The sequence below is a fragment of the Cryptomeria japonica genome, chromosome 7 (assembly GCF_030272615.1).
Source record: "Cryptomeria japonica chromosome 7, Sugi_1.0, whole genome shotgun sequence".
NCBI classification, from domain to species: domain Eukaryota; kingdom Viridiplantae; phylum Streptophyta; class Pinopsida; order Cupressales; family Cupressaceae; genus Cryptomeria; species Cryptomeria japonica.
This window is the reverse complement of record NC_081411.1, coordinates 854,398,433-854,418,670: the sequence shown is the minus strand read 5'-3', so window position 1 is coordinate 854,418,670 and position 20,238 is coordinate 854,398,433. Positions and strand designations below refer to the sequence as shown.

At 34.3% G+C, this 20,238-nt stretch overlaps 6 non-coding genes across 6 annotated transcripts; 3 read left to right on the top strand and 3 right to left on the bottom strand.

Moving 5' to 3' along the window:
* Positions 1 to 3,732: 3,732 nt before the first annotated feature.
* On the bottom strand, positions 3,733 to 3,804 carry TRNAT-CGU (transfer RNA threonine (anticodon CGU)). Its single transcript has one exon. It is a non-coding gene; the product is annotated as a tRNA-Thr (tRNA).
* A 198-nt stretch (positions 3,805 to 4,002) lies between these two features.
* On the bottom strand, positions 4,003 to 4,075 carry TRNAK-CUU (transfer RNA lysine (anticodon CUU)). The gene has a single exon. It is a non-coding gene; the product is annotated as a tRNA-Lys (tRNA).
* Positions 4,076 to 4,175: 100 nt separating this feature from the next.
* TRNAP-UGG (transfer RNA proline (anticodon UGG)) lies at positions 4,176 to 4,247 on the top strand. The gene has a single exon. It is a non-coding gene; the product is annotated as a tRNA-Pro (tRNA).
* Positions 4,248 to 14,964: 10,717 nt separating this feature from the next.
* On the bottom strand, positions 14,965 to 15,036 carry TRNAP-UGG (transfer RNA proline (anticodon UGG)). Its single transcript has one exon. It is a non-coding gene; the product is annotated as a tRNA-Pro (tRNA).
* A 100-nt stretch (positions 15,037 to 15,136) lies between these two features.
* On the top strand, positions 15,137 to 15,209 carry TRNAK-CUU (transfer RNA lysine (anticodon CUU)). Its single transcript has one exon. It is a non-coding gene; the product is annotated as a tRNA-Lys (tRNA).
* Positions 15,210 to 15,407: 198 nt separating this feature from the next.
* On the top strand, positions 15,408 to 15,479 carry TRNAT-CGU (transfer RNA threonine (anticodon CGU)). The gene has a single exon. It is a non-coding gene; the product is annotated as a tRNA-Thr (tRNA).
* The last annotated feature ends 4,759 nt before the right edge of the window (positions 15,480 to 20,238 follow it).

Here is a 20,238-nt window from a genome sequence, read left to right as displayed (position 1 = left end):
GGTGTCCTTGTATCAAATGATCCCTACAAGTAGTAGTGCCAAATTGGACATTGTATGCTATTATAAATTAATATGTTATAAGTAGCTTCCTTTTCAAAGAATCTTGAAGTTGAACAAGATCATGTTCTTAGAAATGATTTTAATAGTTTAATACAAAAATACAAATTTTGATATATTCAACTAAAAAAGCCTTTATTCCCTAGTACATAGGTAAATCAATTGGTATCATATGATGGTGAAAGTCTACATCAATCTAAGAGTTTAATGCTATTAATTATTATTTATTTATTTTTAATTTATTCTTAATGATTACTTATCTTAATATTTAATTTCTTAGGATCTTTAAATTTATCATTATTAATTCATTAATTTAGTCCAAAACATATTTATACGTGCATCATATTATTTTTTACACTTGTCAAGACAAAAATATATCATAATCATTAATTCTAATGACTATAATCATTAAATATAACCTAAAAATTGAAATCTACTATCTTCAACAATCATATAACCAATAGTGATTTTATGCTTCATCCCTATTAAAAAATAATAAATAATTGTCCTCCCTTTATTGACCAAATCAAGATTAAATAATATCATAATCACTAATTCTAATGACTATCATCATTAAACATAATCTAAGAAAAAGGAAATCCAATTACACTCTACCTAATTATCACAACCTTCAACAATCACATAACCAATAGTGATTTTATGCCTCATCGTTATCAAATAATAGTAAATAAATCTTCTACCTTTAACAACCAAAATTTATCTTCCATCATTGAACTAAAAAATTATATAACTATATAATATTTCTAAAACTCTTCATTTCTATTTAATATGAAATGAAACTTCACATACATAGTTAATAGTGTCCTCATTTTAAGAACTAGGACGTTACAAAATCATGATTTTATAACTCATTAGTATCACATAATAGTAAATAAATTTGCTAACTTAAAAAACCAAAATTTATCTTTTAAATTTGTAGAAATGATCTCAATAGTTAGGATGGAATTACAATTTTGATATATTCAATTGAAAAACCTTAATTCCCTACTACATGGGCAAGACAATTAATAAAATATGATAGTGAAAGTCCACGTCTTCCTTCATTGTCTTTTCCTTTGCACTGAGATGTTCTCGGTATTGCTTCAATTGCCATATTTTGTCCTACAGTTTTTGAATGTAATTGCAGGATTCTTCAACCAGTCCATTTCACTCAACCTGCAAATGGGTTCAAGGCAGTTAGTGAGCTGAATCATGGAGATGCATTTCACCATGATCTTATAGAATCCATATAGATTGAGAGGGATGTCTTGCATTTTTATTTTTTTTGGCAAATAGTCGTGATAATCAATCTTTGCCAACACTTGCTTTTGGTTCCAAGCCTCAAACCACAAAATTAAGGACTACCCACTTATGCCTAAGCCATTATCTCAACCAATAACTAAGTCCTATATGTCACCAACATAAGAGGCCAGTTGGTTGATTGTGGGTAGAAAAGGCTTCATAGTTCCCAAGTAATTCAATTTGAATGACCCTCCATCAATGCTTATGTATATCCATAAACTTGAGATCACCAACTCCTCAGCATGCGATGGTTTTGGCTTATTATCCACCCACTAGGACATGTATTCAATTAGTTGTAAAGATTGCTAGCCACAATGCTTGATGATGCACATTGATGCTTCTCAAATGAGTGTTCAACCCTTTAGATGCTCTTGCAACCAAGGTGAGAATGAGCCATCGAGGGGAGATTATAACAATAAACACTACTCTATTTCATTCATAGATTATGTCCACCTATGTCTACAACCTTTTCGAGGTAATCAATTTGAAGCTTTAGCAAACATTGATGATGTTAATTCAAAGCATTTGTTCAAGGATATCTCTCTATGATGCCATTGCCATGAATATTAAATGCCTTATAAAAGCAGCTTCACATAAAAAAATTGTATGGGCAACCTACAAATGGTTGGGGTCCATTTGACATTAATTTGTTTATAAGAAATTAAAGTTACGAGTTTGAGAAATATTTTGACAGGGAGTTTTGAGGACCTTAGTTTGTGAGATGAATAGTCATTCTCCTTTACCAACTTGAGGGATGCTTCTCTTGTTCGAATTATCTCTAATTAAAGCTCGTCACTATGCTTGGGGTCTTTGTCCAGAATTCTCCTTTGAATTGTCGATTTTACATGGTGGGCTTAAATTTTTCATGTTGTTTTATTATATTTCAATTCTGTCCCTTTAAATTTATTGATCCATTGTTATTTTTATTTCAAAATATTTAATTGGTATTTATTACCACTGTTGTGTTCTATATATATTTTGGGTAGGTTGTTCTATGTGCAGGCACGATTGGTCACATACCTCTTGGGTGTTTGCATAGATTGGGTAGGTAATATTATAGAGAAGATGGGGAAACCAACTGAAGGGGCAAAAAAAAATTATGATTACATTCTGAATGTTGAGGATTTACAAACAATGCTAGAGAACCAAATTTAAGGCTAGTATCAAAGGAGATGGTGGAGGTGGAAACCAACTTAAAGAGAACAATTTTCAATTTGACAAGATGGTAAGGGCCACTCTTTGCTAAGGATTCTAAAAATTGATCCTAATGAAGAAATAGTGGAATATATTAAATAATAATAAAATGCATTAAAGAAGGTTTTTTTTATTGCATGTATGAGTAAAGAGACACTCGCATCAAGGATTTTTTTATGCTTGGTTGTCAAATGTATGAGGAAAATAACTAGGTATTTATATCTCATTGTTTGTGATACTTTTCAAAAATTATAATACACAAAAAAAGGTTTAAAGTATTTAACAATTTTGGAATATTGGGAAATTAAATTTTAAACTATTCTTTGGTCTTCCAAATCTTCTCAGAAGGGGATAATAGCTTACCAATACTTAGGTGGATTATTATCAAGAATTTTCCACCTGAAATGTGAACATTGTTGGGAAAGTTATGTAGGTGGAGGAATTAGGGCTACTTTGCATTATATGAATGCCAAGATCATCATGTGGATGCACCCTATTTCAATTGCAAACAATGATTGGGATACTAAAGATAAAACTGAAAAGTTAAAATAAAAGTTCGCACTCAAGATATAGAGCAAATGCAAGCAAATAAGATAATGCAAAATCATCAAACCTCCATCAGCAATGTGAGATGTGCTCCAAGATGCAAAAGAATGGTGATACGTGGATGCTCTTGCTTGAAAGTCACTTGTTTCATTGGTAGCATAAGAGTAGTCTATGAATGATTACATATGAAGCGAGGAGGAAAAGCCTCTCTTAAATGAAATTTCCAAGTGGAAGATGGAGGACTAGGATTAGAAGATACATCAAAGGAAAATATTGATATCATTTGAGCAAGTTGTCCAAGTGGGTGCAATATATTTTGATCAACCAAAAAGATTTCAAGAAGATGTGAGATGGAATGAAATGAGAGAAAGTTTTCTTATATGTAAATTTATAAGCGTGATTGAATTTGTAATCACCCATATAAGTAGTGTGAACTCTATTAAATTTGTAATCACTCATGATTAAATTTGATAAGAAGAGCTTAAAGCTGACATTTTGGCCATTAATGAAGTGACAAGGACACATTCTCACTAGTAACAAAATGATGTATTCAGCGTGAGACAACGAGATAGTCCTGGTAGGAGTGGAAAATAGACATCAAAGTAACCAGACTACGCAAGATCTTGCAACTTAAGCCCCCAGCGAGGATCGAACTCGCGACCTTTCGCTTACGAAGCGAACGCACTGCCACTATGCTATGGAGGCACCCACGATGAGTGACGTTCTTAAGGTTTTTACTGATTATCACTACTCGCTGCAAACAAGTATAAAATGAAATGGGGTTCTTAAATGTTATGCCACATCTAAATGTGTACGATGCATCCACGACGACAAAAAGCTTCCGGGCTCGAGACCACCGACTAAAACAAACACCGGTATTCCAAAGAATATAAGCGAAAAATGCGCCCACCGTGGGGCTCGAACCCACGACCACAAGGTTAAGAGCCTTGCGCTCTACCAACTGAGCTAGACGGGCAGTTGATATTATTGTCGAAATTTGTATTTTCATATTTTTGAATTGGATTGGGAATTTTGTGCAGATGTTGTAATTAACTTTTCAGTAGTAGACAAGTTGAGGGCGTTTGGTCTAGTGGTATGATTCTCGCTTTGGGTGCGAGAGGTCGCGAGTTCGATTCTCGCAACGCCCCATTTTATTTATCCTCGTCCCCTATTTTGCCTTCATTTGAAGCATGGACAAAAGATTTTCCAAATTAACCATTCTAATAGTCTTGGTTTGGACATTATCTTGATAGAAAACAAAACTTTGAATCATGACAATAACTAGGTTTTACCAACAAGATTAGAGAGTGATACGGAGAGAGAGTGAGAAATAGGGATAAAAAGAGGGAGAGATAGAGAAATAAAAATAACTTGGAAAAGATTGGGGGTGAGAGAGATAAATTTATAGAAAAGGAGAGAGGAAGAGGGAGAGGGAGAAATGGAGATAGAAAGAGAGGTAAATTTATAGAAAGGGAGAAATGGAGATAGAGAGAGAGAGAGAGAGGGAGAGGGAGAGGGAGAAATGGAGACAGAGAGAAGGAGACAATGAGACGGGGAGATAGAGGGAGTGAGAAGAAAGGAAAGAAATAGAGAGGAGAGAGAAGTAGAGAGATATAAAAGGAGGGTGAGGGGGAGGGAGAGGGAGAGGGAGAAATGGAGATAGAAAGAGGTAGACAATGAGATGGGGAGATAGAGGGAGGGAGAAGAAAGGAGAGAAATAGAGAGGAGAGAGAAGTAGAGAGATATAAAAGGAGGGAGTTATAACAAGAGACGGAGATGTGGGGATGAAGAGAGGGAGAGATAGGGAAAGAAAGGAGAGATAGAGAAATAAATATAACTTGGAAAAGATTGAGGGTGAGAGAGGGGGAGATCAATAAACAGAAAGGTAGAGATGGAAGGAGAGAGGAAGAGGGAGAGAGAGAAATGCAGATAGAAAGAGGGAGACAATGTGAGGGGGGAGATGGAGACATAGAAAGATAAAGATACTAAAAGTGATATATAGAGAGAGAGGTATAAGGATATAGAGAGTAGGAGAAATGGAGCTAAGTGTGTGTGTGTGTGTGTGTGTGTGTGTGTGTGTGTGTGTGTGTGTGTGTGTGTGTGAGAGAGAGAGAGAGAGAGAGGGAGCAAGAGAGAGATAAATGAGGTAACAAAAAGAAGAAGGGAGTGGGGAGAGATAGAGATGGAGATTGGGGGATGAAACAAGGAGTGTGTGTGAAAATGTGAGTCATGTTGAGATAAAGGTGGGAAGGAGTAACAAGGAGTGTGTGAACGAGAAAGAGAGACATAGACAAATGATAGAGAAATAAAGAGATATAGAAAGAGGGACATAAATAGATGGAGAGAGGGAAAGAGGGAGAGATATGGAGAGATAAAGATAGAAAGACGGAGTGAGAGAGACAAAGAGAGACAAAAAGACAGAGAGATGTGGAGATGGAGAGGAAGAGGGAGAGGGGAAGATAGAGAGATAGAGAGATGGAGAGATAAATTAAAGGTATTGTATAAATTGAAATAAAAATTCAAAACATAAATTTTTACAATAAATTTAGATCTTAATCAGATAAATAATTATAAATTATTTTATTCTAATAAATTTTAAATTATTATTTGTAATTTCATAAAAGACAAACAATTCAAACTTTCATCTAAATTAAAAACTAAAATTGAATAAACTAAATGCAAAGTCAAAATATATAAAATCCAAATATTAATAAAAATAACAATTTAAAAAAAATTATAATAAATAATAAACATTTTAAATTAAAAAATAATTAAATAAAATATATAAATATTTTTTTAATTTATTAGAATTGAAATATTAATAAAATATGCACCTAAAAATATAATTAATAGATTACAAACAACATTAACATTAATTGAATCACAATCCAAATCGTAACCCTAAGATTTATCATATCTTGAATGATGTATCATGTAGTTAATTAGGGTATGTTTTGACATTATTTATATTAGATCTTTGCATATTGTATTGTGTCTAATTGTGAATTTTCTTTTTCAATTGGTTCTTGCATTGGAACTTCTTGTGTGCACCTTGGGCTAGAATTAAATCATAATTAAGTATTATAAGAATTAAGGTTAGAATTATTAATGTTTTAATATCAATTTATAAATTTGACATTAATATAAGCATTTGTTAAAAAAATAAGTATTTTTAACTACAATTCTATTTCTATGTGGGATTAAGTATTATTGGATTTAAAACTATTAATCAAATCACTACAATATTTTTAAAGCTTACAATTAATTTTAAAATTATAATAAATATAATATTTAAAATTCATAAAATATTTACTATCCAATACAAATAAATTAAATTAAATTAAATAATAAATCAACAATGACCAATTATAATTCTAGAATAGTTAAAGACTAAAATCTAGATTTAAAAGTAATTTTCTATTCCATCTTATTAGTACTTGTCGTAGGCAATACTAAGCCCAATCAATCAATTAGTTTGCACCAATTAAAACTAATTATTATTTTTTCTTTCAGAATAAACTCAATTTTAGTAAAGTTGAGATTTATATTTTTTAATTTAAGATATTGTAGAAATTATTTATCTACACTAGGATTGGTTTAAAATAATTGTGTTATAGGAGCAAATTTTTAGGAATGATAGATTTTTTAAGGTTTTTTTTGGATTTATTTGTATTTTTTTTAAATGTATATTGTAATAGTTTTTAAATTTTATTATTATTTATAATAATGTAAATAAAATATTTTTTCTAGATATATAAATTTTAATAATTCTTTCTTATGTCAAAATATAGACGATAAAACTAATTATAGGGATTTGATTAAGTTTAAATTAAATGCAAATATTTTTATTAAAAAAAAACTAATTATTATATGTAGTATTTATAATTGTATTTTATATATCTTTTTGAAATCATTCTGTTTTTTAATACCTTTTGAAAATTATAATTTTGTAATCATTTTTTTTATCGATAATTTATGTATTGTATTGATATTTGAAACAAATTATATTAGTTGTAATATCATTTATCCCACATCAGAAAGAAACATTGTCAAAATTTGCTCCAAAATGATGTCCATAGTCTGAAAAAACATTAGGCAAAACCCTACCCCTGCCTACAGTATTCTGCCCTATACACCATTTATACAATTTAGTATTTTAAAACATATAACAGTCGATCAAGTAACTACATAAACAAGCTTTAAACAAAAACAATGTTTTTTTTTAAATTTCTTCCTCACTGCTTTCAAAGGCTTATTAACCCATTGGTCTTTCATCTCAAATCTTGCTTTTGGTTCTTACTTCGGCCTCACCTTCCTCTTTCCTTTAGCTCACTCTTGTTCCTTCGCCTATAAGTAATGATGTCCTAAGCTCATCCTTATTCGTCCCCTATGTCTAATGAATAATTATTTATATTATTTTATTAAAGAGTTATAGTTAATATTACATAAATATAATTATACTAATATAATTTAAAATAACAATGATTCAAAATTATAATAATTAAAAATTAAAACAATTGTTTTTATTACAATTCAAATTTATAATAATTAAAAATTAGAACAAATATTCTTATTACAATACTATGACATGGCAAGTACTCACCACTACGTGGTGCTTGTTCATTTTGCATGCAAATCATTTCATATTAATTTTTTAAAATGATTAGAAAATTAAATAATCAAATACCAGATAGATATATATTAAATAAAAAAATATTCTATTTTATTTAGAAAATCACTTTTAATTAGAAAATCAACTTAAAATAAAAAGGAATTTATGCATCTAATTATAAAAGCATTCTATTTTACTAAATTAAATTGTTTTTATAGAAAAATCAACAAAATTTTAAGATTTTATATATTTTTATAAAACATTTGCACAAATAAAATAAAATAGATTTCTTTTTTATAATTAGATAAATGAATTTATAGAAAGTTTATTGTCAAAGGCATAGTCGATGGGGTTTTTGTTTCTTTTCCATCTAATGACTATAAACGTTTCAAACATCTTGCACGCCTCTAAGATGATATCAATCGTCAATCGTCTAGTTGAGCTTGTGCCATCCAGATCTTCCTCAAGTGATTAAGCTTATCTTAGAGGAACCTTGCTTTGATACCAATTATAGTAAAAATACATCTGCATTGGTTATAGTAATAATATAAATCTAAATTGGATCCAAAAGCATAGAAATATATCTTCATTGGTTATAGTAAGAATATAAAGGCTATAAGATTTGGAATCCTCTAACTTGTAAAAAAAAACTTATACATGTGATTCTTATGGAGTTTAGAGATTACTAAGGTGAAGCAGAACTAAAGGAGAAAGTAAAGACAATGATAATGCATTTGGAGATAAAGATTTAGAAGCAAGAAAACACACATGTAGAAGAAAACATAGATGGATCTAAGAATTGATAAGAAGAAGAAGGTTTAAAAAATTCAAAGCATGCTTAAATGAGCACACTAATGAAAGAAGATGAGCATGTAGATCCTATTACTCATACATTGAGGAGGTCCAGAAGATAATGAAATCTAGTTGACAAGTATGACCCACCATATTTTCAATGTGTATTTTCTTTGCTGAGTATTGATAATGAACTTAGATTTTTTAGGGAGGCTCTCTCTACAAAACAAAGTCAGTCTTGGATGAAGGCCATAGAAGAGTAAATGATGACCTTGGATAGTTGTGACATGTGTGATCTTGTTAGTTTTCCCAAAGGAAGGAAACTAATTGGTTGCAAGTACTTATTTTAAAAAAATGGTGCAAACAATCAGTTATAGTGGTACAAGGCTAGAGTAGTGGCAAAGGGCTACTCCTAGAGACAGGGAAATGATTTTGGTAAAAATTTATCTCAGTTAATAGATTGACTTGTATTATTTTCTTGTTATCTATTTTCTTGTGATTTTGAGATAGATAAAATGAATGTTAAAGTTTCTTTATTGCATGAAGATCTTGAGGATGAAATTTATATGCAACAACTTGATGGTTTATTTGTGAAAGTAAAAGAAAAATTGGTTTGCAAGTTAACAAGATCTTTGTATGGTTTGAAACAATTACCCAAGATATGTTACATGAAGTTTAATTATTTTGCATTGATGATGGGTTAAATAAGGAGTGAGGAGAATCATTGTGTATACAGTAATGCTATTGATAATCAAATACAAATTAGTATTTTTATATGTTGGTGACATGTTTATTGGTAACAAAAAGGTTATGGTTAAAGAGATCAAGACTCAAATTTTTAGCACCTATAATACTTAGAATGGAGATAATCAAAGATTGGTTTCACCAAATTAACCTTTGGTAAAGTCAGAGTATGTAGTTCATTCCATTTTACAAAGGTTTAATATACATTACTATAAGCTAGTTAGTATTCCATTTCTAGTTGGTACTAAGTTGCATTACGATGTGTGTCCTAGTTTTGATGATGATCTTGAGGATATTTTAAGGTTCCTTATGTTAGTTTCATATATTTTGATGTATGCAATAATTTGCACTAGACAATATATAGCCCTAATAGTGGGAGTTCTGAGTAGGTTTATGTCTAATCTTAGTATAGAACATTAGAATTTGGTTAAGAGGATGTTTAGATATTGTTTATGGTGAAAATGGATAATAATAATAACAATATTGAAAGGCTAAAATGAATCCAACCACTAAACCCTAGCCTAACAATGAACAAAGATCCACCATAACATATGAAGATTACCTAAGGCAATGCAAAATAACTCAAAATCACAAAGATTATACCATCACATGTCCAATAGGGTTTTGATCTCCATTCTTCCTATCTCCATTGATCTTGCTTGATATATTTGCTCTCAGATTTTTATATGCACAAGAGCTCAACAAAGAACGGAATGTGGTTGCAAGTAGGATCTTAGTGTAGCCAAGTTGCATGAAAGATCATTAGCCTGTCTTATTAGGGTTTGACAATGAAGAAAGTATCTCCTTAAATAGAAGACACAATAAGAAATGGAGGGTTAAGATTGAGAGGTGTAAAAAGAGAGGCCGGCTAGGATTAGAGGGTAGGTATAAGAAATACCAAAATAATGAAAGAGGTAGGTAGTGTATGAATTAAGAGATGAATGACATGTGTCATGTGTAGAAAAAGCTAATGAATTAATTAAATAAATAAAGATTTATTTAATTAATAGAAGAAGTAGGACAATTAAATAAATAAAATATTTATTTAATTTAGGAAAAGGATAATTTAAATAAATAAATGTATTTATTTAAATGAGAAATAAGGCTAGAAGAGGATAAATAAAAATTTATTTAATTAATAGAAGAATTAGGCTTAGATAATTAAATAAATAAAATATTTATTTAATTAGACATGACAATTTTGGGTGTCTACATTTTGCCCCTCTTTGAGACAATGCGGCTTGTCGCGTTGTTTCAAAGAAGATAAGATGAACTGATACAGAGTTGCCCCAGAATGGGAATGATATGCCCCCTCGAGAGATTGGATGAAAATGTCTGAAAAGATTGTAGACAATCTCTCGATAAGAAAGACGGGATAGAATGGACTGACCGGATAAAGTGACAAAGTCACAGGAAGAAGAATACTGACTCGGGAAAGGAAGACGAGGGCTAGGCTAGGCTATAAGATAGACCACGGGCAAAAGATATCCTCATTGTCATCCACACCCTTACGAGATCACAGTGCAGAGCGAGAAAAGAGCAGCAGCAGTCAGCAGCGATGGCTTTCATTCATAGATTCGATCGCGTTTGCCGATTCCAGCGACCAACAGATGCAGGAGAGCCGGTAAGTACCCGAAAACCTCCTCGTACTTTCACGCATTTCAAGTTTTGTCATTAATGCATGCTAAGTAGAAATAAATGCGCTAGGAATAGGGTAGTTAAAAAGTGCAAAAACACGCAACCGCGTCTGTGTCAGTGCCAGGCGCGTCTGTGTCGGACAGGCGCGTCTGTGTCGGGTCCAGGCGCGTCTGTGCCTGGAACCGCGTTTGCGTTGATTGCGGGCGCATTTGTGAAATGTAAAAGCGTCTGTGCCCTATAGGGGTGTTTATGTCATGTAGGGACGTCTGTGTTCCCTGGTCGCGTTTGTGCATGGTATAGGCACATTTGTGTTCAGAAAACGCGTCTGTGTTGCAGAAGCGCGTTTGTGCAGTCTAGAAGCGCGTGTGTGTCAAAATGCATAGGTTGAGTCTTTTAGGTCAAATCGGCAGTTCTGTGATGAACATACGCTGTCGATTGGATAAGCTGCTAAGAGGATACACTCAAGCAGGTCCTCTAGGAAGACTAGGATAGATCAAGGCACTTTGTGACGAACAGGGAGCACCAAGATAGGCAGCACTTTGTGATGAACAGGGAGTGCGAATGTGAGTAACACTTTGTGATGAACAGGGAATGTCACACACGTAGTACTTTGTGATGAACAGGGAGCACTACTAGGATAGATAGCAACACTTTGTGATGAACAGTGAGTGTCACTAGGATAGGTAAGCGTATGCATTTAGGTAGCAAGTAGCATTTTGTGATAAACAGTGAATGCCACGATAACTGACATGATTGATTGGTTGACTGCAGGAGTATTTACCTATGCTAGAGTCACGGGAGAGATTCCCGTCAAGGCAAAGGTTGCGACCTGAGTTGTCGCTCGAGGACAGAGCTGCCATCGAGGAGATGGGTTTGAGACATGTGCTGTATGTGCTTGAGTTTCGAGCAAACATGGGATTGCTGACTGCACTGGCTGAGAGATGGCACTCTGAGACGTGCACGTTTCATCTGCCGATGGGTGAGATGATAGTCACCCTGGAGGATGTATATAGGATTATGCGGATACCGATTGATGGGGAGTTGATTCCGTACGATCGAGATGGGGACAGAGAGGCCCTGAGATGAGTGTTCTAGGATCCAAGACTGGAGATGAGGGTGGGACACGTGGCATGGGGTACCATGACATGGATAGGATTAGCACTACCAATAGTGTTGGCAGGAGTGATCAGTGAATTCCTCTGTATCAGTTTTGTACCATTTTGTATAATGATGTAGACACCTACGGGTGATTGTAGCCATATGATTTTGACATCATTGTATCATGATACTTTATATATATATGAGATGATGCATCTTTGTGGTAGCTATATGCATGTGTACCTATGTGATGAGATGTTCTTATGTGATGCTTATGATATGGATGCAAATATGTATATGATGCAATGCAATATATTTTTTTGTTCTTTTATGTTTTATATGTGTATGCATGATGCAAATGTGAATGTAAGTAATGCAGATGAATATGATAATGCAAGTGCTAACAGGTGTTGTGTGCAGGATGTGATGCAGTTGTGATATCTATATGTATGTATGAAATGCTTATATGTGGTAATGTAGGTGCAGCTACATGAAATGCAAATGTTTTGGGTGTGTCATTATACTTAGTCATGTGATAGCAGGCTACGCGGACTCGAGAAGGACGATGGAAGTCAATCAAGAAAGGGGGATGGAAGACAGAAGATATGAAAGTGAAAGAGCTTCTTGTACGTTATCATCATTGAGCTTTATTATGGCAAGTAGGTTATGACAATCGAGGCATATGTTTGACCCAGAAAGTCATTGTACCCGTTTGCATGGAGATAAGACAGTCACAAACAAGGAATGCCCCAGTTCATACTAGACTCACAGTGTCCTCATATCCTTGGACAAGTCATAGCATTACTAAGAGACAATCCACAGACAACAAATACAAATAGGTGACGATACCCCATCCTCGCCTTTCTAGTCAAAGACATCCTAGAGATAGAATCTCTAGTCAAAGACATCCTGGAAAAGCTAAAAGACATGTCACCAAAAAAAAAAGATGAAATCAAAAGAAAACCAAGACTCGACACCAACATCCACTGTAGTCCTCAAGTTTAGTGTCTCTTGTCACTTGTATAAGTCTTATTTGATTGTGGTCACAATGTTTACTTTCACAAAAAGGATCGATAGCACTGAACCATATGTTGTCTGAGTCTGTTGAAAGATTTGATTTTGTTGGAGCTCATTGTTGCTGCTGTGTCTCATCTAAAACTGACTAAATCCATGAAACTGATACTTTATTGCGGAGAAGATGAAACTTTATTGCGGATCTGTGATGCAAATGTTGCTTTATTGCGGATTGCGCGCGAATAGACTGAAGAAAGCTGGAAGAAACCGTACTCCTCGAAACATGTGATGTTCTCAGTTCCACACCCATTACTAGACGTAGGATTTGCCTTAGCCACAGATAGGATCTGATTTATTATGGATGGAAAGGGAGTGAAAAGGGAGGGTTATGGATGGAAAGGGAGTGAAAAGGGAGGGTTATGGATGGCTAACCAATCTTAGGTAGATCAATAACAAGCCATGATGGGAATGGGTAAGTTTATTGTGGATGAATAGGTTGTGAGTGTGTGCAAAGAATCCTGAAGGAGGGAGGAGCAAAGTCTCTACGCATGGCGCTGGGAACCCAGTTTTCACCATGGTACTTGCCCAGGGCACCACCGAAGTGGTTTTCACCGTTGGACGAAATTATTTCTCTTTACTTTTTTTGATTTTTCAATTTTTTTGTTGTCACAAGGCGCTTGTTTGCCAGGTTTTCACCAAGTAACGATTTTTTTGTTTTATAATTTTTTTTGTATTTTTTGAATTAGGATACTCTGATGAGCTATGTGTAGAACCGGCGAAGGTGCATGCTGTTGATAGGATCCTCCAAAGATTCCCCTTCTGTAGTTGAGAGCTGATATGCCCCAGATCCATATACCACTGTGATGATGTAAGGACCAAGCCAGTTTGGTTCGAACTTGCCCTTTTTATCTCTGTCTTGCTGATTCTTGGGGTTCTCTCTGAGTACTAAGTCACCTACCTCAAATGTGCGAGGCTTAACTTTGTGATTGTAACTGCGACTCATTCATTTGTCTATCTCTCTCTTTCTCGTTCACACACTCCTTGTTACTCCTTCCCACCTTTATCTCAACATGACTCACATTTTCACACACACTCCTTGTTTCATCCCCCAATCTCCATCTCTATCTCTCCCCACTCCCTTCTTTTTGTTACCTCATTTATCTCTCTCTTGCTCCCTCTAACTATATCTTCCCATCTCTCTCTCTCTCTCTCTAGCTCCATCTCTCCTACTCTCTATATCCTTATACCTCTCTCTATATATATCACTTTTAGTATCTTTATCTTTCTATGCCTCCATCTCCCCCCTCACATTGTCTCCCTCTTTCTATCTACATTTCTCTCTCTCCCTCTTCCTCTCTACTTCCATCTCTACCTTTCTGTATATTGATGTCCCGCTCTCTCTCACCCTCAATCTTTTCCAAGTTACATTTATTTATCTATCTCTCCTTTCTTTCCCTATCTCTCCCCCTCTTCATCCCCACATCTCTGTCTCTTGTTATAACTCCCTCCTTTTATATCTCTCTACTTCTCTCTCCTCTCTATTTCTCTCCTTTCTTCTCCCTCCCTCTATCTCCCCATCTCATTGTCTCCCTCTTTCTGTCTCCATTTCTCCCTCTCCCTCTCCCTCTCTCCTTCCATCTCTCCCTTTCTATAAATTTACCTCTCTCACCCTCCCTCTTTCTATCTCCATTTCTCCCTCTCCTTCTTCCTCTCTCCTTCCATCTCTCCCTTTCTATAAATTTATCTTATTTTTATTTCTCTATCTCTCCCTCTTTTTATCCCTATTTCTCACTCTCTCTCCGTATCACTCTCTAATCTTGTTGGTAAAACCTAGTTATTGTCATGATTCAAAGTTTTGTTTTCTATCAAGATAATGTCCAAACCAAGACTATTAGAATGGTTAATTTGGAAAATCTTTTGTCCATGCTTCAAATGAAGGCAAAATAGGGGACGAGGATAAATAAAATGGGGCGTTGCGAGAATCGAACTCGCGACCTCTCGCACCCAAAGCGAGAATCATACCACTAGACCAAACGCCCTCAACTTGTCTACTACTGAAAAGTTAATTACAACATCTGCACAAAATTCCCAATCCAATTCAAAAATATGAAAATACAAATTTCGACAATAATATCAACTGCCCGTCTAGCTCAGTTGGTAGAGCGCAAGGCTCTTAACCTTGTGGTCGTGGGTTCGAGCCCCACGGTGGGCGCATTTTTCGCTTATATTCTTTGGAATACCGGTGTTTGTTTTAGTCGGTGGTCTCGAGCCCGGAAGCTTTTTGTCGTCGTGGATGCATCGTACACATTTAGATGTGGCATAACATTTAAGAACCCCATTTCATTTTATACTTGTTTGCAGCGAGTAGTGATAATCAGTAAAAACCTTAAGAACGTCACTCATCGTGGGTGCCTCCATAGCATAGTGGCAGTGCGTTCGCTTCGTAAGCGAAAGGTCGCGAGTTCGATCCTCGCTGGGGGCTTAAGTTGCAAGATCTTGCGTAGTCTGGTTACTTTGATGTCTATTTTCCACTCCTACCAGGACTATCTCGTTGTCTCACGCTGAATACATCATTTTGTTACTAGTGAGAATGTGTCCTTGTCACTTCATTAATGGCCAAAATGTCAGCTTTAAGCTCTTCTTATCAAATTTAATCATGAGTGATTACAAATTTAATAGAGTTCACACTACTTATATGGGTGATTACAAATTCAATCACGCTTATAAATTTACATATAAGAAAACTTTCTCTCATTTCATTCCATCTCACATCTTCTTGAAATCTTTTTGGTTGATCAAAATATATTGCACCCACTTGGACAACTTGCTCAAATGATATCAATATTTTCCTTTGATGTATCTTCTAATCCTAGTCCTCCATCTTCCACTTGGAAATTTCATTTAAGAGAGGCTTTTCCTCCTCGCTTCATATGTAATCATTCATAGACTACTCTTATGCTACCAATGAAACAAGTGACTTTCAAGCAAGAGCATCCACGTATCACCATTCTTTTGCATCTTGGAGCACATCTCACATTGCTGATGGAGGTTTGATGATTTTGCATTATCTTATTTGCTTGCATTTGCTCTATATCTTGAGTGCGAACTTTTATTTTAACTTTTCAGTTTTATCTTTAGTATCCCAATCATTGTTTGCAATTGAAATAGGGTGCATCCACATGATGATCTTGGCATTCATATAATGCAAAGTAGCCCTAATTCCTCCACCTACATAACTTTCCCAACAATGTTCACATTTCAGGTGGAAAATTCTTGATAATAATCCACCTAAGTATTGGTAAGCTATTATCCCCTTCTGAGAAGATTTGGAAGACCAAAGAATAGTTTAAAATTTAATTTCCCAATATTCCAAAATTGTTAAATACTTTAAACCTTTTTTTGTGTATTATAATTTTTGAAAAGTATCACAAACAATGAGATATAAATACCTAGTTATTTTCCTCATACATTTGACAACCAAGCATAAAAAAATCCTTGATGCGAGTGTCTCTTTACTCATACATGCAATAAAAAAAACCTTCTTTAATGCATTTTATTATTATTTAATATATTCCACTATTTCTTCATTAGGATCAATTTTTAGAATCCTTAGCAAAGAGTGGCCCTTACCATCTTGTCAAATTGAAAATTGTTCTCTTTAAGTTGGTTTCCACCTCCACCATCTCCTTTGATACTAGCCTTAAATTTGGTTCTCTAGCATTGTTTGTAAATCCTCAACATTCAGAATGTAATCATAATTTTTTTTTGCCCCTTCAGTTGGTTTCCCCATCTTCTCTATAATATTACCTACCCAATCTATGCAAACACCCAAGAGGTATGTGACCAATCGTGCCTGCACATAGAACAACCTACCCAAAATATATATAGAACATAACAGTGGTAATAAATACCAATTAAATTTTTTGAAATAAAAATAACAATGGATCAATAAATTTAAAGGGACATAATTGAAATATAATAAAACAACATGAAAAATTTAAGCCCACCATGTAAAATCGACAATTCAAAGGAGAATCCTGGACAAAGACCCCAAGCATGGTGACGAGCTTTAATTAGAGATAATTCGAACAAGAGAAGCATCCCTCAAGTTGGTAAAGGAGAATGACTATTCATCTCACAAACTAAGGTCCTCAAAACTCCTCGTCAAAATATTTCTCAAACTTGTAACTTTAATTTCTTATAAACAAATAAATATCAAATGGACCCCAACCATTTGTAGGTTGCCCATACAAATTTTTTTATGTGAAGCTGCTTTTATAAGGCATTTAATATTCAAGGCAATGGCATCATAGAGAGATATCCTTGAACAAATGCTTTGAATTAACATCATCAATGTTTGCTAAAGCTTCAAATTGATTACCTCGAAAAGGTTGTAGACATAGGTGGATATAATCTATGAATGAAATAGAGTAGTGTTTATTGTTATAATCTCCCCTCGATGGCTCATTCTCACTTTGGTTGCAAGAGCATCTAAACTCATTTGAGAAGCATCAATGTGCATCATCAAGCATTGTGGCTAGATATATTTACAACTAATTGAATACATGTCCTAGCGGGTGGATAAGAAGCCAAAACCATCACATGTTGAGGAGTTGGTGATCTCAAGTTTATGGATATACATAAGCATTGATGGAGGTTCATTCAAATTGAATTGCTTGGGAACTATGAGGCCTTTTCCACCCAGAATCAACCAATTGGCATCTTATGTTGGTGGCATATAGGACTTAGTTGTTGGTTGAGAGATTGGCTTAGGCATAAGTGGGTAGTCCTTAATTTCATGGTTTGAGGCTTGGAGCCAAAAACAAGTGTTGGCAAAGATTGATTATCACAAATTTTTGCCAAAAAAAAAGTAAAAAAATGCAAGACACCCCTCTCAATATATATGGATTCTATAAGATCATGGTGAAATGCATCTCCACATAAAGTTCTTCGTTCCAAGGCTAAGCATTAAATTATAATTTATCTAGCTTGTGACAAATAAAATGGTCTAATGGATGTATAATTTGTTTTAAGAAAACCCACATAAGGATGGGAATTCTAGTAAGCTCAACTTGCATAAGGACTTTGAAAGGATGCTTGTTCTTAAAAATTGAAGTTTCAAGTCCCACAAAAAAACACTAGTAAGGTGGTTCATATGAACTAATTTAGTTAATTGAGCATCATGTTTATCTATCATGGGACGAACAAAGTAAAAAAGAAACAGCCTTTATAGACAAATTCCTAACCCTAGGCAATTTTATATTAGGGCTCAAATCGATTTTTAATCCAAGAGTGCAAATATTATCTAGAAGGGATATGGCCTATATAATAAACAATAAGACTATATGTCTCATATAAATTACAAACATGATCTACTATATCACTAGACAAAATAATATCTAGTTCTGAAGATAAATCTCATTGTAATTCTTCAAGACAATTTTTTTTGCATGTTTGGAAGCCATCTTCGCCATCTAATACACTAGTGGTTATTAGAGACAAAGTTGTAACCATTATAAAAACCCTACACCATCCAAAGAGAAAAATAAGAACAATCAATAAGCTCTTGCTCTGCAATTGAAGTTGAAAGGTTTTGAATGATCCCACAAGAGATCAAGTTTTGTTGAGTACAATACCTAAGGATGAAGTTGAGATCATGTCGTGACTTTGGTGAAACAAATACCTCTCAATCGAAAATATTTTAATCTCTAATTCGTACTCTCATATCAAACAACAAAAAGATTGAATGAATGAAAGAAAAAAATTAATGATTTCCACTAGGCCAAACAACCCATGGGACCCACAGATAACCAACAAATCGGATAAACACAAATAAACCATGAAGAAGAAACCAACAATCCCCATCTACCTAATATTTTGAAAAAGGTACAAGAATCTAAGGATGAGGTCGAAATCATGTCCCAAGTGACTCTGGTGAAATGGATAACTCTCAATTGAAAAGATTTTAACCTACATCAAATAACATAACAATTTAGATTTTATATCAAAAAATTTATAAAAAGTACAAGAAATCTAAAATGTTTAAATTTTAATCTTGTTGATTGTAAGGCCTAAACATGTGGTGGAGAATGTGCCCCAAATGACTTTGGTGAAACAGATACCTCAATCTTTGACTCTTAATTGAAAAGGTTTTAACCTGGACGATTTAGATTAAATATAAAAAAAAGTTAAAAAGAAGTACAAACACATCTGAAATGTTCACAAATGGTAATATCCCAAAGTACAATAATGAAGGGAAATGCCTGGGACGCACAAAGTGAGAATAAAATAGCGTAGACCATACAACAACATTGTGAAATCAGAACAGTATAGGGGAAAGGACCCAGTAGTTGAGCATGTACCAATTGTTGTGAGGGTTGTTGATACCTTTTGTTCCAAAAATTAAACAAATAAAACCTATTGTTTGAAACAAAAAATATCAATTTTTGTTAGGAAATGTACCAACAGTTGTTAGGAAATGTACCAACAGTTGTTAGGAAATGTACCAATAGTTGTTAAGAAATGTACTAATATTGTAAAAAGTAACCAATCATGTGATGCCATGTCAGCTGCACAACTATTGGGGTCTCTTTTGCACGCCTATTGGTCTCACTTTTTTGGGGGGTTGTTTTGGACACCTTGCAAAAAGAAGCATCATATTTGATGATGTGGCCCTGAAACCTTAGTTATAAGCTGGGGACTTGTCAAGTAAGCTGTTGTAAAAAAATCGGAATGATTTGAAATTTCCAAGTACGATTTTGAGAAGCCCGAAGTTAGGGTGCACAACTACTGAATCCTTTCCCCTAATCAAGTGTGACAAACACTCAATGGATTCCACCATCAGTAACGTCACACCGTACCAAGTTCCCTGCCAAATAACCAGAATACAATGTGAAACTTGATCAACTTTTCTACAATTCAATGTTGCTGAATTGCCAGAATGCGGGAGTGTGTCATTCTTTTCAACAACAACAATGATTCTTACGGCACATCTTTAAAAAGGGAGAATGATTATGTGTATCCAGTGCATCTTATATAGACGCGAATTTTTTTTGGACGTCACAGTCCAGATCTGAGCTCTGTAAAGACTAAAGAGTAGCCTCTCTTCCAAAGGAAATAGGGCATCCAATTATGGAACCCACCAGCGCTCTTCTAACTAATCCTCTGCTCAATATCACTTCAGATAATGGAGGTTCTACATTATCTGATGTTGTCTTCGAAGGACTAAATCGTTCAATGAA